The sequence below is a fragment of the Balaenoptera borealis genome, assembly GCF_965194805.1.
Source record: "Balaenoptera borealis genome assembly, chromosome: 17".
NCBI lineage: Eukaryota > Metazoa > Chordata > Mammalia > Artiodactyla > Balaenopteridae > Balaenoptera > Balaenoptera borealis.
In genome coordinates this window covers 75,772,073-75,796,380 of record NC_138876.1, presented here as the reverse complement: position 1 = coordinate 75,796,380, position 24,308 = coordinate 75,772,073, and the positions used below count along the sequence as shown (strand labels likewise).

General features: G+C 44.4%; 1 long non-coding RNA gene across 2 annotated transcripts; it reads right to left on the bottom strand.

Moving 5' to 3' along the window:
• LOC309614608 lies at positions 1–24,259 on the bottom strand. Of its 2 annotated transcripts, none has more exons than XR_014236316.1 (3): positions 12,121–24,259; positions 417–5,539; positions 1–154 (listed from the first exon to the last, which is right to left on the bottom strand). It is a non-coding gene; the product is annotated as an uncharacterized lncRNA (long non-coding RNA). The 2 variants fall into 2 exon arrangements; XR_014236317.1 differs by having other exon boundaries at positions 1–3,864; positions 5,232–5,539; positions 12,121–24,258.
• Positions 24,260–24,308: the final 49 nt, after the last annotated feature.

Below are 24,308 nucleotides of genomic sequence, written 5' to 3'. Positions count from 1 at the left end.
GTCCCGGAGATTGGAAAACCGGGGATGGACGTGCCGGGTTAATGAGCATAAAGCCAGGATCTGTCAAGGCTTATTTATGCAGCACAGAGAACTAAAAGAAGTTGTGTACTTACTGGTGAGATAGGCTCTAAGATTCTCCTCTGTCCGAGTTTTTCTAAAGAAAAGTGGTTACATATTTTTAATGTCTGGTAGTATTTATTAAAACCGAAAGTTGATCACAATATTTCATCGTGGGAGTTGGGGGGAAAAAAGGAACAAAAGGCATTTTAAAACTCATTTCTGTGATCTCTTCTACCGAACATTTGGGGAAGAATATATGTTTCAGCCATCGGATACACTGAGTTAATTTTTAGGGTAGAGTAGGGGGTGTATGTGAACGTGAACAAACCCGTACTCCGAAGTCTCATTTTCCTCACCTGCAAAATGAAAGCCATGAACTCCTCTGACTAATCGCGCAGCGTGTTTTGTGATTCGATGTATATTTGAGGAAAAAGACAACATAAGCATTGTCCGGTCGCACGGGAGGGATTCCCCGGGCAGGCGTTCTGGGCCACCTTCTCCTCTGGATGGTCTCGTCCACTCGCAGAGCGTCGTCCTGCTTCCAGCCGACCCCATCCTGAGGTCCAGGCATAGTTAACTTGGGTGCCACAGAAATCTCATCATCTGTGTGTCCTAAATGGAGCTCCGCACCTCCCCTCCAAACTTCCCGTGTTTCCCATCTCGGCAACTGCATCACGATAGCTTGCTCCTCAGCCCCTCACCCCGTCCTCCAGTCATTAAGCCCCAGGACCCGTCTTACTTCCGTGCTTCTGGTCGCCTGTTGGTCGCTCCTGCCATGCTCTGGCTCCTTCCGTGCAGCACCGGCGTCTCCCACCTGGATTACCGTTAGTTACCTGCTCACTCGTCTCGGTCTCGGGTTTTGCCCTACCCCCGTCTCGACATTGCAGCCAGAGAGACACTTCACTGCAAAGTAAATCGGATCGTGTTACCCGCGTTTACACTCTTTTAGGGCATGTCTGTCGCCCTCGGGATGAAGTCCTATCTCCTTAAATTCTCTTTATAAGGCCCTCCTAATCCTGTCCCCTGCTGGATCTTTGACCACCGGCCACTCCTCCCACCCGTCCCCAGTTCCAGCCTACCTGAACTGCTTTCCGTTCTCTCAACATGCCCAGTCCTCTCCAGCTTCCGCAGCCCTCCCCGCTCTCCTGCTTTCCTGAGAGGTGGCTTCCTTCCTTTCCCTCACCTCCTTCCCCAAAGTGAGAATTAGGGGCGCCCATCGCACCCCTACCTCTGCAGCAAACCATAGCCGTGAAGTGCAGTCACTTGTCCTGCCCTTCAAAGCAGGGGTTGCGTCCTGCTCAACATTGTTCCCAGCTCCTAGGCTACACTGGTCAGAGCCCTTTTAGAATACACAGTGATGGGCACAGGAAACCGGTAGCCTTAGGTGTCTGCTGATAGATTCATTTTATATTGCTGTATTTTTCAGTTTTGAATTCCTCTTCTTAGTTACAGGTTTCTCTATAAGAGAAACATTTTTAAAAAACAATAAATTTTACTTAAACCAATGTGATGTTTTTGTCACAATTAACTATAAATCTCTTGTAGCAGAAATAGTGTGTGTGGTTTGTGAAATGAAACTCTGGACCAGTAGCTGCTGTTCAATGCAAATGGGCAGAAGTGGGTTAAATGGGTTCCTTTTAAGGTCAGACTCTGAATCTTTAAAACTGAGCTGAAAGTAATGCCCCAATAATGACTGAGGGAAGGCGTGGGAGGAAAGAGTAGCTGAGAGTTCTGGTTCCTTGTTTATTATTATTATTAATTTTTAGGATAGCATTATCCCTATGTTAAGAAATTGCTCTGAAACTGACTTTAACAAACAACTCCTGATACACTTAATATTTTTCTTTTGCTTACATGAGATGTCTGTGTAACAAATTGAAATTCTCATTTTCCTTGTGTTCATTCACTTGGAGCTCACAATGCTAACATATGCCCATTTAGATCTGTAGTATTTCTAAACACCACCCTGCTACACATTTTCCAATAAAGTTAAACAAGAATTCTTTGTTGAGAGATGTAATATTTGGAGGGAGGATGGGGGAATAAATCTTAACTACTACAAATTGTTTCCCTTCAGCCTTACTCTGAAGGAGATCCTTGTTGGTTTTCTCATTACTGTACAGCTAGTCTGTTGACTTTTTTTACACTTTGGTGGAAGGGAGTGGAATTTAGTAAGAAATAATTTTTTTTTAAAAAGAGAAGGTAAGTTTGTTTCTTTAGTGAAATAAGCAAAAAACTGAAATTATATAAAAGTAAAAGTAAGTAATGTATTTAAAGTATTTAAAGCAGAAAGATATTCATTATAATTATTTACTATTTCTACAGAGAAGTATTCTCTCAGCATGTACCATGTCTGTTTACAGGACACGCCAAGTGATTATTATAAACAAATGATAAGGAAAAAATAAATGCGGGAGAAATGGCCTCTCTCTTGTGTATGTAGGTTTGGATAATTTTGAGTTCAGAAAACATTTTAGATACTGTGATTTGGTAAAAATCCTATAAGTACGTTTTACCTACATTTTAGCTAATTGTGTTTTTTTTTAGTTTTTAAACCTTTTAAAAAATCTTATTTCCAAACCATAGAGTGGTAAAGGATTTTTAAAAAACTGTTTATAGTGAAACATTTTTTTTTAAATAGCTACTTTTTAAAAAGACTTTTTACATTGGAGTATAGCCTATTAACAATGTTGTGATAGTTTCAGGTGTACAACAAAGTGACTCAGCCATACATATACATGTATCCATTCTCCCCCAGACTCCCTTCCCATCCAGGCTGCCACATAACATTGAGCAGAGTTCCCTGTGCTATACAGTAGGTCCCCATTGGTCATCCTTTCTAAATACAGCTGTATGTACATGTCAATCCCAAACTCCCCAACTATCCCTTCCCTCCACCCTTCCTCCACCCTACAACCACAAGATCATTCTCCAAGTATGTGAGTCCATTTCTGCCCTATAAATACGTTCATTTGTGTCATTTCTTTTTAGATTCAAGCAATATCATACGATATCCCTCTCTGTCTGCCTGACTTACTTCGTTCAGTATGACAATCTCTAGGTCCATCCATGTTGCTGCAAATAGCATTATTTCATTATTTTTTATGGCTGAATAATATTCCATTGTATATATGTACCACATTTTTTTTAACATCTTTATTGGAGTACAATTGCTTTACAATGGTGTGTTAGTTTCTGCTTTATAACATAGTGAATCAGCTATACGTATACATACATCCCCATATCCCCTCCCTCTTGCGTCTCCCTCCCACCCTCCCTACCCCACCCCTCTAGGTGGTCACAAAGCACCGAGCTGATCTCCCTGTGCTATGCGGCTGCTTCCTACTAGCTATCTATTTTACATTTGGTAGTGTATATATGTCCATGCCACTCTCTCACTTCGTCCCAGCTTACCCTTCCCCCTCCCTGTGTCCTCAAGTCCATTCTCTACGTCTGCGTCTTTCCTGTACTGCCCCTAGTTTCTTCAGAACCTATGTACCACATCTTCTTTATCCACTCCTCTGTCGATGGACATTTAGGTTGCTTCCACATCTTGGCTATTGTAAACAGTGCTGTAATACATGCACTGGGGTGCATGTATCCTTTCAGACCATGTTGTTCTCCGGATCTCTGGAGGGGGATTGCAGGGTCATGTGGTAGCTCTATTTTTGTTTAAAAATAGCTACATTTAAGAACATATCAGGAATTCCCTGGCAGCCCAGTGGTTAGGACTCCGTGCTTTCATTGCAGAGGGCACAGGTTCAATCCCTGGTCGGGGAACTAGGATCCCACAGGCTGCGCAGCCTAAAAAAAAGTAAAAAATAAATAAATAAAAAGAGCATATCTACAATGACATACATTTCGGCCTTATTTAAGCATGTCAAACCTGATTAGGTGACCACTTGAGAGAAACACACGTTGAAGATGAGATCTAAGATTGCCAATTGCTACATTTGTTGGTTTTAGCAGAGATTTCAAGTTAATTGGGCATTGAAAATAAACCATCGGCTAGTCGAGATATGCAGATAGTGATGACCAGCAGAGTGGAAAGAGGGTGGGATTTGGAATTAAAAGACTCAGGTCTAAGTCAGATAGCTTTATACCTTCTGCAAGTTATGTCTGAGACCTACTTTCCACATTTATAGATTGGGCAACTATTTATCATCTTGACTACTGTGTATGTGAGGGTCAGGTGAGGGTAATGCATCCTGCCAGCCTTGAAACACTGGATAAGTCGTAGTTACCGGTACTGTCCTACACATCCTGCTTTGGAATTGGAGACATTTACTTGTCATGGAAATCGTAAAATTGTATATTATGTATATATATATAAATCTAAGAAGGAAATAAATTACTTTTTCATAAACTCTGACTCCCTAAGGAGGGTTCATATATACTTGGCATTTGTTCATGGATAATAGCTGGTATTAGAGACAATTGGGGCACTGTATATAAAAAATAATGATTGTAGTAAGGGTACAGAGCATTCTGGTACAGTCTAGATTTCGTTTTGCTCTGTGTAGAATGCAAGCAAGGTGATATGTGTGTGTGTGAAACTGATAAGAATGGATAAAGAAAAATAAGGCAAATATTTAATGAAGTATATCTTATTCAGTGCTCACTGTCAATGACTAAAAAAGGAAGATATTCTTTGATGACAGTATTTGTTTGTTATTATTGACCCATGATAAATCTGGAGGATAAAGTAGCAAAGTGGCAAAAGAAGCACTTCCATTATCCTTGACTCCTTCACCCAAGTTTGAAATATTTGGCCAGCGGTTAATCATCCTCCCCAGGTTTGACTGAGAACTTACGTGCAGAAAGCTAGAGTGTACACAATGTGGAGGGTAAAATAAATACAAAATGCATTTTCTCTCAGGGAAGAATTCTGAGAAAGAAAAGAAACAAAGACCTAGACATTTGTAAGTGAGCTTACACTCTTTGCCCGGGAGGGAGGCTGGATGGGCAACTTCCCGCTGCCTCTAACCAACCCCACCAGCAAGCAGAGGAGGTGACTCCTGCCTGAATACAACACTCTCAGCCTCTGCCCTTCTACCCGCATTCTCTTGCGTCCTAACATTGTCCATTTTCTAAAGTTGCCCGTTAAAATAGAAATCTCCCTGGGAGGGGTGTAGCTGGCACTAGAAGCTAACGCCTAAATAATCTGTTACCTGCTCAGCAGAGATGGTTCTTATCCTGCTGAGACCAAGAAAGGGAACGAGATGGACACATGAGAGCACGTGAACAGCCAAGGTGGAAAGGAAGGATGGATGACCCATAGAGAGGGGACCCGAAAGCACGTTGATAGTTTTGCCCGGGGCCGTCCCTCCAGCTCCGTTTCTGTGCAGGTGTGACATGGTGCCTTGGGGTTCCAGCCTCTGTTCTCCGGCTTCCAGATCTCTGCATCTGGTGCTACCCATCGTCCTTGACTGTCGTGGGATTCAGCTAGATTCACACTAGCTTCATGGTAAACATGACACTAGAAGAAAAAGCAGCCTGAAGGTCAGAAGACCTGAGTTCTTTGTGACTTTGAGCCATTCAGACCTGCTACAGACTTCAATTTCCACATTTGTAAAAAGGAGAGAGTAGATTACATTCCTATTCTGCTCTGGGTTTCTCTCTCTCCCTGCTAACTTCTCTCCCAACTCTTTTTACTATAATTAAGCTTCTATCACTGGTGGTAGAAAAACATGGCAGCTCCCAAAAGGTGGAAACAACCCAAATGTCCATGGATGAATGGATGAACAAAATGTGGTCTATACATACAATGGAATATTATTCAGCCTTAAAACGGAAGGAAATTCTGAGCCATGCTACAACATGGATGAAACTTGAAGACGTTATGCTGAGAGAAATAAGCCAGGCACTAAAGAACAAATACTGTATGATCCCACTTTCATGAAATACCCAGTCAAATTCCTAGAGGCAGAAAGTAGAACAGAGATTACCAGGGGTGGAGAGGGAGAGGGTTTGGGAGTTACTGCTTAATGGGTACGGAGTTTTAGTTCAAGATGATGAAAAAGTTCTGGAGATGGACAGTGGTGATAGTTGCACAGCACTGTGAATATAATTAATGTCACTGAACTGTACACTTAAAAATGGTTAGAATCGTACATTTTGTCTTGTGTATATTTTACCACAAAAAAATTTTAAACAAACAAATCTGGATGTGTGCAGTGGGAAAATGGCTGAGGACCTGTTTGTTTGGTCTGCCTGGTGCCTTGCACCTGACTTTTCTGTGTGGCTGTTTGAGTTTTGACCCAGCCTCAGTCTTTGCCCGCATGGCAAGACCCCCTCGGTATCCCTCTCCAGGGAAAGCTGCTCACTCTCCCTCAACGTACAGGTCTCTCCTGGACCTGACCTGGTATCGGCATTGCCACAGCTCTTCCCAAGCAGAACCCTGAGCTGTGGCCTCCGCCACCCTGTGGAGCCGTCACTCCAGACTTGAGTGTGGCTCTCCCGCGTCCACTGAGGACGTTGCTTGGAACCACCCTGCCTCTCAAGTGCTTCCATGTGTAGCCTGTATCCACAGCCTCCATCCTTTCCCGTGACCTCATGGAGACCCCACCCGTCAGCCTCTCTCTCCCCAAGCACCCACTCCGCCTCTTGGGGGGTGTCCACACTTGTGTGCACTGGGACCCGTGCACGTCGGCTGATGGTCTGCAACCCCAATCGAGCCCAAAGTGAAGTCCATCAGGACTTTCCTGCAAGTCTGTTGGTGACTTCCTCTTACACTCTGTAAAACTGCCCTCTCTTTAAGTCTCATTCCATTTCACTCGAGGCCCCTGCTAATGCATGTTACGGGGCCCTGTTTTCTCATGTCCCAGCCTAGTTCTGCATGAACAAACCTCGTTTTTAACTGCTCTTTTTGCAGCGCTCCAAAAGTGCTATGCTCTCTCTGCTCCAGGTTTCCGCACCAGCAGATCCCGCCGCCTGGCATGCTGTTCCTGCCGTCTTCTTTGTCTAACAGACCCCTACGCATTCCTCAGGGCTCAGCTGGGACCTCATCTCTGAGAAAGCAGGTGCAGGCCCCTCCCTCGTGCTGCAGGAGAAGCATGTGTGCCCACAGCCCTCTCTGCTTCTTCCTCCCATCATACTCGTATTACAACTTCCCCAGATGTGAGATTCACGAGGGCAGGGACCGTGACATCTTCATAATGGCATCCTCCCAGTCTGATACAGGGCCCAACACAATACAGTTGTTGAATAAGTCGCTGAATATACTTTTAAGAACACATTGTTATAGGTTTGGTCTAACTGATGATAATTTGGCTTATAATTTTATTTCTATAATTTTATTCTCTTCTTATAAATATTGTCATTACCTTTTTTTTTTTTTAAAGTTATGTTTATGTGAGATGGGTCTCTTTTTTTTTTAATTTAAATTTTTTTAATTTTTATTTTTGGCTGCGTTGGGTCTTTGTTGCTGCACGCGGGCTTTCTCTAGTTGTGGTGAGCGGGGGCTACTCTTTGCTGTGGTGCACGGGCTTCTCATTGCGGTGGCTTCTATTGTTGCAGAGCATAGGCTCTAGGCGTGCGGGCTTCAGTAGTTGTGGCACACGGGCTCCGTAGTTGTGGCTTGTGGGCTCTAGAGCGCAGGCTCAGTAGTCGTGGCACACGGGCTTAGTTGCTCCGCGGCATGTGGGATCTTCCCGGACCAGGGCTCGAACCCTTGTCCCCTGCATTGGCAGGCGGATTCTTAACCACTGCGCCACCAGGGAAGCCCGTCATTACCTTTTATGTTATCTTTTTTTTTTTTTTAACCAAAGACTAGTTAATCTTAATACTTGGTATACCAATTAGAATTAGGTTTGGCCAGGGACTTCCCTGGTAGTCCAGTGGTAAAGAATCCGCCTTCCAATGCAGGGGGCGTGGGTTCGATCCCTGGTCAGGGAACTTAGATCCCACATGCCGTGGGGCAACTAAGCCTGCGTGCCACAACTACTGAGCTCGTGCACCTCAACGAGAGAGCCCATGAGCCACAAACTACAGAGCCCACGTGCCCTGGAACCCACGTGCCACAACTACAGAGCCCATGTGCTCTGGAGCCCGTGCTCCACAACTAGAGAGAGAAAACCCGAACGTCACAACTAGAGAGAAGCCCACACACCGCAACAAAAGATCCCACATGCCTCAACGAAGATCCCACGTGCCGCAACTAAGACCCAACACAGCCAAAATAATAAATAAAATAAATAAATATTAAAAGAAAAAGAATTAGGTTTGGCTGCACATAACAGAAAATCCTCAGATAAGCATTAGCATAAACAAAATAGAAGTTTGATCCCAATTCTGCACAAGTTCAAGTACAGATAGAGTTGGGCTGATATGCATCTCACTCCAAATCTTCAGGGATCAATTCTCTTTCAGCTTCACTTGGCCATCCAGAGGCTGTGCCACTGTCTTTGTGCTCCAAGACAGAGGCTAGGCTGGAATTCCAGGAAGGAATCAAGAAAGGGTGTAGGGTGCACACCAACTGTCTTTCTGGAAGCTCCTCAGACGCTCACATCCAACATTCTTGCTTATATACTTTTGGGCTGGCTCAGTCACACGTAGCTGCAAGGGAGGCTGAGACACACGGTCTTTGTTTTGAGCAGTTGTGTACCCAGCTAAAAATCCCATTGGTATGGAAGAAGAGAGGCAATGAATATTGGAGGACAAAATGAAGGGTAGGCCATGCCTGAGTTTAAAAAAGATATAAATATGTCAGTACCATAATTCAGATGAATCTAGATTTCAGATGTATTCTTCCCAGCTCCTAATCTCCTTTGTTGAAAAGTCATGACATTTATTATTTTTGTCATTTATTTATTTAGGCTGCGTCGGGTCTCTGTTGCGACACATGGGATCTTTTGTTGCGGTGTGCGGGCTCTGTAGTTGTGGCGCACGGACTTAGTTGCCCCGCGGCATGTGGGATCTTAGTTCCTCAACCAGAGATCGAACCTGTCTCCCCTACATTGGAAGGTGGATTCTTAACCACTGGACCGCCAGGGAAGTCCACAGTCATGACATTTAGACTCAGGAGTTTTCACGTTAAGCAAATCCCTAAATTTCCAGGTTTTCTCCTATTACCAGGCAATGAAAGAAACAAGTGCTATCACTGTGTCCTTAGGATGAGGCTCAGAGGTGGGGGAGAGGGGGTGGAGGTGAGGGGTGTCAGCAGAGAAAGGGCTCAGTAGGAACAAAGGCAGGATGTCATGTTTTAACACATCTTGTCTAGCCCCTGAGTCTCACGGGCCAGCTGGGCTTTGTCCTGTTTCTCCCTGGCTCGGCTGGCTCTCTGGGGCATGTTCCTGGCCCTTCCCATCCTGGAGCACCTGCAGTTCCACCCCGGGAAGCTGGAGGTCTCTGCTCCTCCATGGGCCACTGTGGACGCCCTTCTCCAATCACCCAAGAGGTGGTGTCATCAGAGGCCACAGTCTCTGCCACTGGACAGGCTGCAGATGCTGCTTGCAGGGGACCCCAGTCTGCACTACAAACCTGCTCTTCCTTGTAACCAGCCGTGTAGCCTCAGACACCAGCCCACATGGCAAGCCCTTCACTCACCTAGTCTCTCTTTCGCTCTCATTCCAACCTTCTCCCTCCTCCATCTGATCTTTTTTCCTTCCCTTATTTTTCCTCCCTGCCAGTCCCTTCCAGCATCCTCGGAAACCCTGATTGCTCTCACGGCTTTGTCCTGTGTTTATCCTCCAAGCCGAACGCACTGTAAATCACCTCCCCTGAATCTCTAGTCATGGCAGGGCTGGCCCTCCTTCTCTCCCCTGCAGCTGAGGACACCGCTCCGGGCTCAGCATCCTCCATCCTCCATCCTCCCTCCCCGCAGGCTTCTTCCTCTCCTCCTGCAGACTTGCGAGAGCTCCCATACCTTGAGGAAGGGTGCTCTTGTCTTTGCCGCTCTATCCCTTTCCTTTCTTTCGTCGCCGATAAGGAAATACAGAGCATCCAGTGCTCCCAGTGTTTCCTCACCGCCCCTAACTCGATTCCTTGTCGTCGGGTGGCACGCGCCACATCTTTGTGGTCATCAGTGACCTCCAAACGACCTCACCCGATGAAGGCACCAGATTCCTGGATTAGAACACGACATTAAGGTCATTGTCTTTCCATCAAAATTTGCTCTTGCCTTCCATCACACTACATACTCTGGTTCTTTTCTTACCTTTTATGACCACTCTGATAAGCAATGAAACATCAATGCTAACAGCTAGTGTTTAATGAGCACTTATTTTGTGTCAGGCAGAAGGTAAGGTGCCTTATATACATCATTTCCTTTAACCCACAGAGTACTGACTCTGTGAGGGAGATGCAGTTATTATCCCCACTTTACAGATAAGGAAACCGAGGCTTGTCGGTGTACAGAGGTCAACAATGTGCTCATGATGACAAAGCTAGTAAGAGTTAGAGCTAAACACAAACACACGTTTGCTGAATTCCAAACCAGGACGGCATACTGCTTCTACTCCACCTGTTGTTCCTCATTTCCCAATTTCACCTTAAATATGAGACTTTCCTAGGACTTTCTGTTCTGGACTACCTGCTCCCTGTCTATAGACATTTACTTTTACAAAGCAGTGTTCTTTCATGGAGTGAACACTGTCTTTTATTCATTTATTCTTAACCTCTTTATTATGGAACATTTAAACACAGAGAGAGAGAGAGAGAGAGAATTGTGTAGTGACCCCTCCCCTGCCCCCAGGCACCATCACCCAAGTCCAACAGTCATCCATGTATAGCCGTACCTGTTTAATCTGTACCCCGCCATTCCTCATACCCCACCACTGGATTATTTTGAAGCAAATCTCAGAAATCATATCAGTTCATCTGTAAATATTCCAGTATATTATTTAAAATATAAGGACCCTTAAAAAAAAGCCTCGGGGCTTCCCTGGTGGTGCAGTGGTTGAGAATCTGCCTGCCAATGCAGGGGACACGGGTTCGATCCCTGGTCTGGGAAGATCCCACATGCCGCGGAGCAACTAAGCCCGTGAGCCACAACTACTGAGCCTGCGCGTCTGGAGCCTGTGCTCCGCAACAAGAGAGGCCGCAGCAGTGAGAGGCCCGCGCACCGCGATGAAGAGTGGCCCCCGCTCGCCACAGCTGGAGAAAGCCCTCGCACAGAAACGAAGACCCAACACAGCCAAAAATAAATAAATAAATAAATAAATTTATAAAAAAAAAAAAAGACTTAGCCAGTATCTTCTTTAAAAAAAAAAAAAAAAAAAAAAACCTTAACCACAAAAACATAGATATGTCTAAAAATGAAAAAGGATCCCTTAATATCAGCAAATATCCAATCAGGTCATATTTCCTCAGTTGTCTCATAAATTTTTTAAAGAGTTGCTTTGTTCAGATCAGGATCCAAACAAGGTCCACGCATTGTACTCTTTAAATCACCCTTAATCATTTGATTCCCCTGCACCACCTCGGTGCTCAAAATCCACATTCTGGATTTTGCTGATCTCATCCCCATGGGGTTGTTTAACACGTTGGTCCCTCCACCCACCCAAATTTCCAGTAAACTATAGTCAGATCTAGAGGTGTGAGCTGATTCAAGTCCATTTTTTTGGCAAGATGATTTCAAAGTTGAAATGCTGTACCTCCATCAGGAATCTCATTTATTTAGATGGCTTCCAAGTCTGTGTCCAGCTTCATCCCTTTATCTTCAGCTAACAGATATTTGGCCATCATCTCAAAATCAGCACATCTAAAAACAAATTTATCTTCCCCCGCACAAGCTTTCCCTCTTGACGCGGTCTCTGTTTCGGCCATTTCTATTGTCCTTTTAAATGGCTTGGGCTCCTAGTCTCAGGGCCGCCCTCCACTTTCCCTTGGCTCCCATATTCAGTCACAAAGACCCTCCAGTTCTCTCTCTATAGGGTGTTAGCATCCTTGCCCCTTGATTCTGACACCCATTGCCCTCATAAAGGCTTAAAAAATATTACAATACCCTCCCCCCACTGGTCTCTCTTTCCTCAGTTCCACTTCGTAAACTGACACTGGACCAAGGTCATACCTGACATCTTCTTTTAGTGTTGAATATTGGAGAGTCAAACAAACACTTACTCAAGCAGTGGAATAAGGCAAAGCTTCTTTCTGAGGATAATCCTGGATTTGTCTCAAGGGACACCTATGGCCCTCGGGGGAAGGCAAAGTTGCCTGTCACCCTGGCAAAACCCTGCTTGCTAGCTTTCTCGGCTTTCCTGGTAGGGTGTTCACACTTGTGTTTGTCTGTTCCCAAAACATGTGCCTGGCCTTCAACCAGTAATACAGATTGCCAGCCACTTAGGCTCTGCCCTCATGTAAACCCTCCCTCTGGCTCTAATTACAAGCCAAACACACAGGCACCCAACAACACAAAGAACTCCCAGTGGAGAGAGAGGGGACATTCAGGGAAAATTCTCTAGGAGACATGGTATCTATCCACTCTTCCAAGAACTTTGTTAAGGTAAGATCAGTGACCTTCTGCATCCTGGATGACTTTCAACCAAGACGCTCTTGAACATGACCCTGCTGACACGGCTCCTGCTAGGGGACACAACTTACCACCTTCCATGAGAATTCCCATGTGACACTTTCTTGTAAAATTCGACAGAAAGAACTGGTTTTCAAAGAGCTGCTATGACATCCTTCTATCCATAGGAAAAGCTATGGATTTATACTTTCACTTTTTACCCTGGCCATCAGGAGGCTCAGATATTTGCAAAGCTCAATAACCGGTTAATGTTTTTGGTTAGGAATTTTATATTTTCTCCGAGGTCCTGAGTTCAGATTCTATTTCTACTTTAATAATTTTGTGCTGTTAATTATCTTATAAGCTTCTTAAAATGCATTTTGGAATGAGCCAGTGTGTACCTTAAGTAAATAAAATGCTACTACATTTCTCCACCCAGGCAAAGGTCAATTGATTTACCTCATACGACTCCAAGTTTGCTTATTCTGTGCCTTCTGATTGGAATGCTGCCCCATCCTACTGTCCCACCAGCACCCCCCTCTCCCCAAAGCCCACCCACCCCAGATACCTCAGTTCAAATGTCCTCTCCTCCCCCATGAACCGTCCTGACTGCTGCAGCCTAGAACAAGCTTTCCTTCCTCTGAGAGCCTTTCATGTTGTTTGTACACTACTCATTTACTACTTCCCATGCACTCTCTTTTATTGTTAGTTTTATAAACATTTTTTTAAAATTTGAAGGTAACTTGTGCACACAGTAGAAAATTCAAACAGTACAAGACAGTTGCACAGGAAAAAGGTATTTGTCATCCACAATTGCCTCAGAGACGACTATTGCTAGTCCTTTGTGTATCATTCCAGACACACCTATGAATTTATAAACACACACATGAATGTACATATATGCACACATATAGGTACATATATGTATATGTGTGTGTACTTATAAATCCTTCTGTCCTTTTTTCCACAGCTATGAACATACCATATACATTCTTCTGCATCTAGACTCTTTTTTTCTGGTGGTGCCCCATGGCTTGCGGGATCTTAGTTCCCTGACCAGGGATCGAACCCTCGGCCCCTGAAGTGGAAGTGCAGAGTCTTAACCACTGGACCGCCAGGGAGGTCCCTAGACTTTTTTTTTTTTCATACAACAGTATAGCTTGGAGATTATAGCACATCAGTACATAAATATCTACCTCATTCTTTCTAATACCTGTGCAGCTTCTATAGTAAAGATAAACCGGAATTTATTTGATTAGTTACGCCATCACGGCCCATGTCTCTCTGATTAAATGTGCTCTTTGTGAGGGCAATGGAAGGAACATATCCACATTTAGTATAGTCCTCCACAGATCCAGAGTATGGTACCTTCCACGCAGGAAAAACTTAATGAATAACTGATTGTCAACTTTTATCAGTAAATAGTCAAGCAGAAAGTAATTCCACTTTACACAAATGTTTTAGGAGTAACTTGGGAAAGTCTTATAGCACTAGCCAGTCAACCACGTCCATCTTTCACTGGCACTTGCCATGGTTTAGGCTTGACTTTGAGATATACTAGGTCTCAGCTGATGAAGATGGGGCTGAGGGGGCCTGAGCCTGTGGCGGGGCTTCCAGGGAGGCACTGGATCCTGCCAAGGCCCCACGTCCAGAGTCAGGAGCAGGGAATCTGCAGGACCGAGAGAAGCACCCCAAGGAGAGAGCGCGGCGGTGCACCTGGGAGCCAGTCTCTGTTCTGCTCATGGGGGGTGAGGCCTTCACCAGGCAGTGGGCGAAGGAACTGGCTTGAAGTGCTCTCAGGCAAGGAGGACTTACAAAGTGCCAGGACCTCCGCTGGAGGGGTCTTAGTCTTAAAAAAAATGAGGCTACACCCATCTTCATAGATGTGTTATGCATACAGCTACAAGGTGGAAACAGTCCAAGTTTCCATTGACAGAGGAATGGTTAAAGAAAGTGTGTCTAACATGCACCCCAATGTTCACTGCAGCACTGTTTACAATAGCCAGGTCATGGAAGCAACCTAAATGTCCATCGACAGATGAGTGGATAAAGAAGATGTGGTACATATATACAATGGAATATTACTCAGCCATAAAAAGGAACGCAGTTGGGTCATTTGTAGAGACGTGGATGGATCTAGAGACTGTCATACAGAGTGAAGTAAGTCAGAAAGAGAAAAACAAATATCGTATACTAACGCATATATGTGGAACCTAGAAAGATAGTACAGATGAACCAGTTTGCAGGGCAGAAATAGAGACACAGATGTAGAGAACAAACATATGGACACCAAGGGGGGAAAATGGCGGCGGGGGGGCTGGTGGTGGGATGAATTGGGAGATTGGGATTGACATGTATACACTAATATGTATAAAATAGATAACTAATAAGAACCTGCTGTATAAAAAAATAAATTAAATTTAAAAAAAGGTGTGTCTATATATACAATGGAATATTTTTCAGTCTTAAAAAGCAAGGAAATTCTAACACAAGCTACAACATGGCTGAACTTTGAAAACATTGTGCTAGGTGAAATAAGCCAGATGCAAAAGGGCAAATATGAGTCCACTTATATGAGGTACCTGGACTTGGCCAATTGATAGGGACAGAGAGTAGAATGGAGGTTCCCAGGAAGGGGAGAATGGGGAGTTAATGTTTAGTGGGGACAGAGTTTCTGATTGGGATGATGAAAATGTTCTAGAGATGGATGGAGCTGATAATTGCATAACATTGTGAATGTACTTAATGCCCCTGGCTTGCACACTTAAAACTGGCTCAAATGATATTATATATATTTTACCACTATTTATAAAAGGTATGAGGCAAGGGAAATGTATATTATTGTAGAACGTGGTATTGTTTCCCCAACGTAGTCATTTTTGTTCTGCTGCCTTGATTTGTACCCGCTCTGAGCTCACATGGACCATCTGACCCTTGGTGGGAGAGGTCTGATAATATTACATTTTCTTTTCCTGAGAGAGGCAATAAAGAAGTAGGCTGTTGGTGAAACACATGTAGCCATACTTCTGTGACTTGCAACCCAGGTGACTTAGGAGTGACTCAAGGGCAGTGGCTTGTGAGGGCCCTACAACAGCCCTGGGACGACAGGGACAGGGACCAGGCGGGTGGTGTGCGGCCCCGAGTCCGCTCAGCCCCTGCCATTTCGATCCCAGGAAGCTCTGCCTGGGAACTGAAGTCAGCATGTGGAATGACATCCAGAGAAACTGCTGAGAGGAGCACTTAGGAGACGGTTCATACAGAGTCTTGCTAGCTTTCTAAATGAAAAGCCCCAGTATAGCAGCTCCGTCACATAGAAACACATTAGAAACATATTAACGAGTAATTACTTTGGAGGAAGTTAACTCTGTTAAATTACAAATTAAGATAAAATTAAGAATGTTTCTCCTTTCAGATTCAAGTACACAATTTTTTTTTTTTTTTAATGATTCCTGCCTTTCTGTATCCAGCCATCCTAGCACCTTAAATGCAGCACTCATTCTGTAAACATTGGTCACGTGCCTCCTCTATGTCAGGCACTGTACTAGGTGCTGGTCCTGAACCAACCTCTCACAAATCTGAGGGCTGTACTGGATGGGCGGGTTTGCTTGACTACCGTATTTCACTGTGGAGCAGTGAGCAGAGAGTAGTTTGTGTTTCCACCCAGGAGAAGGCATTCGTCATAATTGGTTGCATCATCCTCAAGTCCGTCTTATCCAGAGCTGCAGCCTAAAGAAGATCTTGTAAAAATCAGGGTGCAGACTTGTCTGTCAAATGTGACTTTTCTCCCTTTAGAGCAGAGGAGAGTGTACACAATTGGATGTAAAGGAGTTCAGTTCACAGCAGATCGTGACAAAGGCAAGGCATCTTTTCACAGTTGTTGGATTTCTCTTTGGGGTTGAGAAGACCTAGATTTGGATCCCACCTTTGTCATTCACAGCAGGGCAACCTCTCAAGCCGCAGATTCCTCATCTGTAAAAGAGGGTTATATGTGCATGATCTGCAAGACCCAAATCTAATATTTTTTCTACTGTGAATATTTTGACCAAGGAGGAAAAGGGCTGGAGTACCACATGCTAGCAATAGTTTTTGGCAAATACCTAAACCAGAGTTAAATGTAGGAGTATCATGAGGTCTGACACATGGGTTATGGAATTAGGTAACCTTAAATTATGACCTGTTCTCATTTTACATATCAAAGCACAACTCTGAGTTTGACATAGTTCAGCCTAGAATTGTCCAAGAACTTGCTATGATAATATTATGTCCCCCTGTATGACACTGACACTGCTGAGATCACCATAACAGAAACAGCACCCAAGGCCTTGGCCTGGTTAACACTGGAATCCAACCAAATGAGCCAACCAGCCACCCAGGGACTTAAGGGAATAAAGGGAAGAAGAGACATACTTACTTATTTCTTTGTTTTTGTTAACATATTTATTTCCCCAAAGAGGATTTGTGATGGCCAGAAATCTCTGCATATCATATTATAATATAATCATATACAGCTCATGTCCCACATTTAAACAAAGGACCCATGACTGTGGCTACTTCATGACTCCAGGGAATAATGCAAGCTGATCTTACCTGGTCCCTGGGAACCCTGCTCGTTACGTGGCCCGGGTCTGGGTCTCCACAGACGACAACGACTAGTGAACCTCGAAATTCTCCAGTCATACTCCTTTTCCCCAGGGTGGAACATCACTTAAGAAAGTTGCATAACAAGCTGGTGCCTCTACAGTCTCAGCTCAGGACTCAAGGACTCTCAGGACTCAGTGAGGGTCCTTTTACTTTCTTTTCACAGCTTCTTTCTTCCCCGTGGAGACTGTCCCAAAAGTTAAACCCTTGCCTCAAATCTCTTGACCATTCATGAGCATTTCAATTTCAGTAGATGATTAACTACTGAATTAAGAAGAAAAACAGAAGCTATTATAAATGCATTTGCTTAACTTTCTGTCATCTCTCTCTACCCCAACCTATAAACTTATTGCCATTTTCACCAGCCTTTCTTTGATTAAAAAAAAACAGGTGTTGCTCTTCCCATCAGCCGTCACTTGGACGCCTGTTCTTCCCCGCAGGCCTTAGTGTCCTATCCCAGCTCCTGTCTCTTACTCTAAAGTAATGCACATCACCCTGATCTTTAAAAAAAAAACAAAAAACAAAACAAAAAAAAAACGATTACTTTCTCTTTAATGTGAGTTCTCCTCTAGATACTACCTCACCTTTCTTCATTTCATAACCAACCTTCTGAGAAAAGAGTCTGGAATCTACCTCTTCTGCCTACACTTCCTCAACGCCCATTCACTTTCTCTCCCCTCTGCGATTCAGTTTTTACCCTCAACGCTTGAAACTGGAAAGGTTAACAAAGACCACGTCCCGTGAACACATTTTATTCCTTCCCTACCTGTTCTCTCTGTGACACTTGGCGCTATTGCCCCTTCCCTTCTAGAAACTCTGCTTCCTTGATGTCTTACTCTTTCTTTCAGACAAATCTTCATACGTTTTCTCCAATGGCTTCTCTTTTGATGTCTCCCTTAAATATTTTTTCTGCCAATCTTGTACTATGTGTTTTACATGGATAAGTAATGGTCCCAGTGAATCACTCCTCTGGGCTCCCCTGGCGTTGAGCCTGGGCTGCACCATGTGACTTGCTTCGGCCAGTGGAACATCAGCAAACATGAAGTCAGCAGAGGCTCGATAAGGCTTGTGTCTTGGGGTTTGCCGTCTTGGGACACTCCTCAGAAACTTCCTTGTTTTCTGGGTGACTAAGATGAAAGACCAAGTGAAGAGAAAGAGAGGGAGAGAGAGAGAGAGAGAGAGAGAGAGAGAGGGAGAGGGAGAATGTCAACTACCCCGGGTTTTTCCAGCCGAGCCCAACTCCAGATAACCCATCACATAAATAATACCTTTTTGTTTTAAGCCACTAAGGTCTGGGGTGGTTTGATATACAATGATAAACAACTGAGAAAACCTGGTATTTTAAAGATTCCTGTTGTCATCCTGCTTTCCTCCAATGTTGCATATTTTTCCAAACAAACATCCATTCCAATGGATTTAAGTACCATTCATACCTCATAATTCTTACACCTACATTTCTAAACCAGATCAATCTTCTAAGTTCCCATCTCTTACTTAATGGACATCCCCATTAAAATATTCCACAGAGCACCTCGAATTCGCACACCAAAGCACTGTGTTGTTCTTCCACAAACTTCGTTCCGCTTATTTCTTATCTTGGATAATGATGCATCTACTTACCAGTCACTCAAGGAGGGAACTTAGAAGTGAATCTTCATCTCTTCCCTTTCATCCACTTATCGACAATCAGTCATTCACCAAATCTTATCAAGTATGTCACCTAAATGTCTCTCACATTTATTCCTTTATCTCCATCACCTTGAATGCTGCCCTGGTCAAGGGCCTCATCATGTTGTACTTTGACTATCACCAACGTCTACTCATTGCCTCCCTGCTCTGAGGTTTGGCCGGGACATCCATATCTGTCCTGATCATTTTCCTGCTGACGATCACCTATGGAATAAGGTAAAGATTTCTTAATATGCTACTAAACCCTTTCTGACCTGGCCCTACTTTTATTTCCTTTCTCATTTTCCGCCCTTTCCCTGTGTATGCTGTGCTCTGAGCCAAATTACTTGCAGTGCCGACAGTAGCCATCTGCCCCATGGATGTCTCAGACAGTTTTCCTGCCTGGTGTACCTCCCCACCCCTGCCATCTGCAGAGTCCTTGAAGACTCAGATTAAATGTCATATCCTCTGTGAAGCCTCCCCTGCCTCTCTGGGCAGAAGCAAAATGAGGCGTCTCTTCTTCTGAGCAGTCAGGTACCCAATAGTACCACGATTGTACACATTTTAATTGTAGTGACAGGCTTAAATGTCTGTCACCCCTAATAGATTCAGAGAGCTCCTCCAGGGCAGGGGTGGCTTTATTTTTATTTTCATAGCACCCAGCACAGTGTGTGATGCACAGCAAGTGCTCAATAACTATTGAATGAATAAGACACTGTATTTTCCCACTTTTAATGTTTTGTAAAAGTATCTTAAAATTGTCTAAGTTAGCACCATGAATTTCCATTTATTAGTCTAGAAATAGAGATGAGAGAGTTTAGGTGTTGCTTGACATGGCTTAGGATAAGTCTGGTGATAAGTCACGGAAGTTGGAGCCGGTAGCTGAGGGGAGAAGAAGCAAATGCTTCCTTCCAGGTGGGCGACAGGGTCGTGTTGGAACCACTACCCCCATGGCCCCCAACACTGCTCCTTCCAGACAGAGCGCCCCCTTCCTCCACCACAGGGCGAAGTGGTCGTGCAGCGCTGCTTTGTCTGGAACGTCTTGAGTCCGAACAATAATAAGAATACAAGATGTGGGTAATTTCTTTTATTTCTCCCCTTCTCTTGCCGCATGAGGGTCTCCTCTCTTTTCTCCCTGCTTCTCGTTTCCCACAGTCTGCCCCATCACAGAGATCTTTCAAAGTAAGGATCTGACTTGTGACTCTCTTGCTGAACTCTTCAATGAACCCCCAGCGCCTTTGGGGTGCAGTCAAGACCTCTCCTTGGCCCTATCTACTTCTCCAGTCTAATCTACTACCTCCCCACCCTGCCATTTGTGCGAGGGCTCTGGGCCACCTGGGGATGCCAAAGGACAAGGTACAGCCATTGCCCCCAAGTAGCTCACAACCCAGTGAGAAGATAAGACAGGAATGAATGAATGAATGAATGATTTATTTATTTATTTAGGCCGTGCTGCGCAGCATGGGGGATCCTAGTTCCCCAACCAGGGATCAAACCCATGCCCCCTGCATTTGAAGCAAGGAGTTGTAACCACTGGCAGGGAAGTCCCAGGAATGAATTATAATTTAATGTAAACCAGTATTGATGGAGATGGGTGAACAAGAGGACAGCCAACCCACCCTGGGGGGTCACTCAGAGAAGACAGGAGGAGCTGCCCTCCAGGTTCCACTCAGTATGGAACCACTTGCAGTGACCCGTGCTCGCTAGGCTTTGAAACAACTGGACCTCGTGGTCATCTGGCCTGCTCTCTTTGCTCTGAGGAAATCCTCAAGCCTCCCTTCTTCTAGGAAGGCTGCTCTGCTGTCCCGGCAGCAAGAATCACTCCCTTCTTTATGCTGCCACCGACCACGAGCTCCATGTGAACAGGGAGCTAACTGTGTCCTCCAATGCTAAGAGACAGTCAGCCACATAGTAGGCATTCAATCAATGTTTGCTAAAACTTAGCTAACCATGCTGTCTTTGGGAGCCAGCAGTGGCCTGATTGTAGCCCTAGTGGCTTTCTTTTCACCTGATATCTTCACCTTTCCAGTCTGGACAGTTGCCTGCAAAGGCAGTAGCAACCGGGTCCATTACCAGTGGAATATGGAGGCTTAACTTCCATATCCAGCCGGATTCTTTCCCCCATGAAAATATCACCCAGGAAGGTTATGCTGTCCTTCCAGTGATGCAGGAAATGCTTTTCAGACTTCTCTTTTTGGTGCTTTCTTCAGCATTTATAGCCCTCTGAATAGCTATAGTTTTAATTTTCTCTATCTTTTCTTTCTTTTTCTTAATTTTATGGATTAAAAATACTTTACTCAGAATTTATTACAAGTCAAATTTTTAAAACTTTGTGAATAGCTATCATGTATACTATTTGAATTCTATATATTTTCAATGACAGTCCATCTTCATCATTTAAAGGCAAAATATACTGTCTGGAGCTTGCCAAAATCATTTGGACACAAATTTGGTAAATGATAAATTAGAATAATATAGTTTTTAGTGGAAAAAAAGAAATTGGGCACTAAAGAGAGTTATTTTCTATGACTTGCAAATTGGTTCTGAACACAGTTTCAAAAGATGAGTTCCAAAAATGCATCAAGTAAGTCCTCAACACTGGAATTAGTGTAATTGATTAGTGTAGCTGATTTTAATGATTTGGAAGAACAGATAGGGAAAAGCAGATAGTTTGAAACTGAGGGTGTTCTAAAGTTTGGGTATTAGAGGTTGATACATTATGTTTCCAAACAGAGACAAATATTTATTTGTCTAAGCAGTAATGCAGCCAAATTATAGGTCAGTTAGCCTGTTAGTCTGAGTTCTTGGAAGAGACTGTTTTCATTCATTTCATGGGGCCTAGAAAACCTTTTTTGTAACAGGCCAAGTTGTCTCTGGAATTTTTCTCAACAGCTTTCTGGGGGCACCCACTTCTAGGCCCACCTCCAGGCCCCTTGTACCTTTCCACTGCCCTCTGGCTACAATGAACTCAAGTCTGTCCTATTCCCCAAGGGCTCAGACTCCAAAGTTACCATTTTCTCTCAGCACTAAATCAAAACTACCAACCGATTAGGCTGTACACTCCAAGAGGGCAGAAACATTGTTCTGTTTTGTTCATTACTGTATCTCCAGCACCTAGAACAAGGCCTGGAACTTCTTAGACACTCAGTGTTGAATGAATGAATAAATCTCTAAATTTGTTAGTCCCAGCTATGTGTTGGGAGGAAAACAACCCATTGAACTAATTTACACTCATCTGTGAATGACCAGGAGTCCCTTATCTCTCCCTAAGGAATTTGCATACTCAAAGGGAAAGCTTGTGAATTCAAATTATTCTCAATGGGAAAACTTCAATAGTGAAGCAAATGGAGAGAAAACATTGGAGGCTAAAGGGTAGGGAGGGGGGCGGGGGGCGGGGAGGGGGAGTTACGACTCAAGCAGGCCAGATCCGCCTAGGAGTTTGCCCCTGAGGCCTTCCGCTTTCCAAGGCCCCTCTAGCTCTGCACCGTTACCACTTCTGAAAGCTTAGAGACTCCTCCATCCTGTCGGACCCGTGGTGGGATGAGGAGGGAGATTAAACCAGGGAGGGGCTGCAGGGCTGTTGGTTTCCACCTTGAGCTTTGGCTGTGCTATTTTACCATTTCTCATATGTTTCAAAGGGAGGTGTTCTCACTTTCTAGTTAAACATACAAGGGCACAGGGGGACCTCCTCAGAGTCAATACTATTTGTTAATTAGAGGTTAACTAATATATTTTCACTTTATGTAGATGTCATTTTTTTTTTAAGCTCGTAAATTGACTTGAAATATATGCACATCTGACAATGAGCAGGGTATATTGTAAAGGATAGAGATAATCCCTTTTATGCCACTTTTATGGGCTCTAATATGATCTGTTGCTAGTGATTTCTTTGTAGACGTGTGTCCTGTCTTTAACCCCCATCCACCCAGCACACCCCAAAGCACCCCCAACATGCTTTCACTGAGAGACATAAACTTAATGGAAATGTAAACCTAACCTCGGAATTCTGATTCTTGGTTTATGAAATGGACTATAAAAAAGGTAGAAGTTGATTTTAGTGTTTCCTGTTTTTTTAACGTCAGAATTTTCTGTAGTGTCAACCTTCTTTCTGCTGTTTATTTGTAAATCCCTTGAATGAAACATTTACCTCTTTCAAAAGACCATTCAAATGTATGATGAAAGAAAGCCCAAACCACGGCATTTCAATCAATGACAGTAAAATGTAACAAATATTTAGAATATCATTGCTCATGTTAGGAAATAAATGTTTTAGTGATTAAGTCTAGGATAATCAAACTTAGCTATTGAAGAGTTGTAGTAGTAATATAACAAAATAGTTTTGATTAATCTTTGGTTCAAGTAGAAGTATCGTGATAGTCTTAGCACTACAGGCGCTGAATGAGGAGAAATTATATTTTGCATAGTTTTGCAATTTTCTGAGTTTATTTTGGAGTCCAATAAGAGCAATTCGCTTTCCTCTGTATCTATTATAGGTCTATGTTTGGTTGATCTACGTTCCTTCCTTGATTTAAAAATAAACGTAATCTTTTACCTAATAAAATCACCTTAAAGTGTAAACAGTTGACGGTTTAAAAGAATTATAACTGCTTGGTATCTGCACATAAAAGGTGCTTGACAAATGTTTGTTACATCTAGTTCCTAAAAGGAAAATTGGTAAAAGAAAAATTTCTCTAGGTTTCATATTAATTTTGTACCGGGAAGGGAAATAGAATAAGAGGCTTGGGTAATTGAGGCTAGGAGATCATACAAAAGTGCCATTTTGGCCAAAGAATGATTAAAACACTCTAGTCCTGACATGTTTTAAAATGGGCACACAACCTATTTCTTTGTTTCATAACGATCGCGCTCCCTCTCCCTTTTTTGGCATGGCAACAAATTCAACAAAATCAACGCCATCTAGTTAAACTTTTTGATTTAGTGGTGGGTCCGGCGGTCCCGTCAACGAGGAGGCTAAGACAAGCAACTTGGAGAGGCAGGAGAAATCTATCTGAAATGGAACGTGCCCATTCTAAATTTCAGGTGGGAAAATCGTTCCAAGTTGACGGACAATTGCAGAAAGGACGTCCCAAACCCTCGAGCCGGGGCCGTCCGTCCGCGCAGCCTCGGAAGCCCCTCGCCGCGGCCGGGAGGACCGCCGCCGGCCGGGCCGCCGCTTCCTGCCCGCGGGCGGCGCACCCGGACCCCGGGAAGGTGCCGCTCGGGGAAACGTGGCACCGTCTCCAGCCCGCGTCCCGGGCGCTACCGCGCGGCAGCCGAGCGCTCCAGCGAGCCGGGCCGGGAAGGCGGCGCGGTGGCCGCGCACCGGCCTGCGGGGAGAGCCGCCCGCAGCGCCGGCGCCCGCCCGGGGACGGGAAGTGGCGCCCCGCCCGCCCTCGCGGCCCGCGGCCCCGCAGCCCCGCGCCGCCCCCTTTCTCTCGGCCTCTCCCTCGGCCTCCACACCCCGGCCGAATTCTTGCATAAATTATGCCAGGCG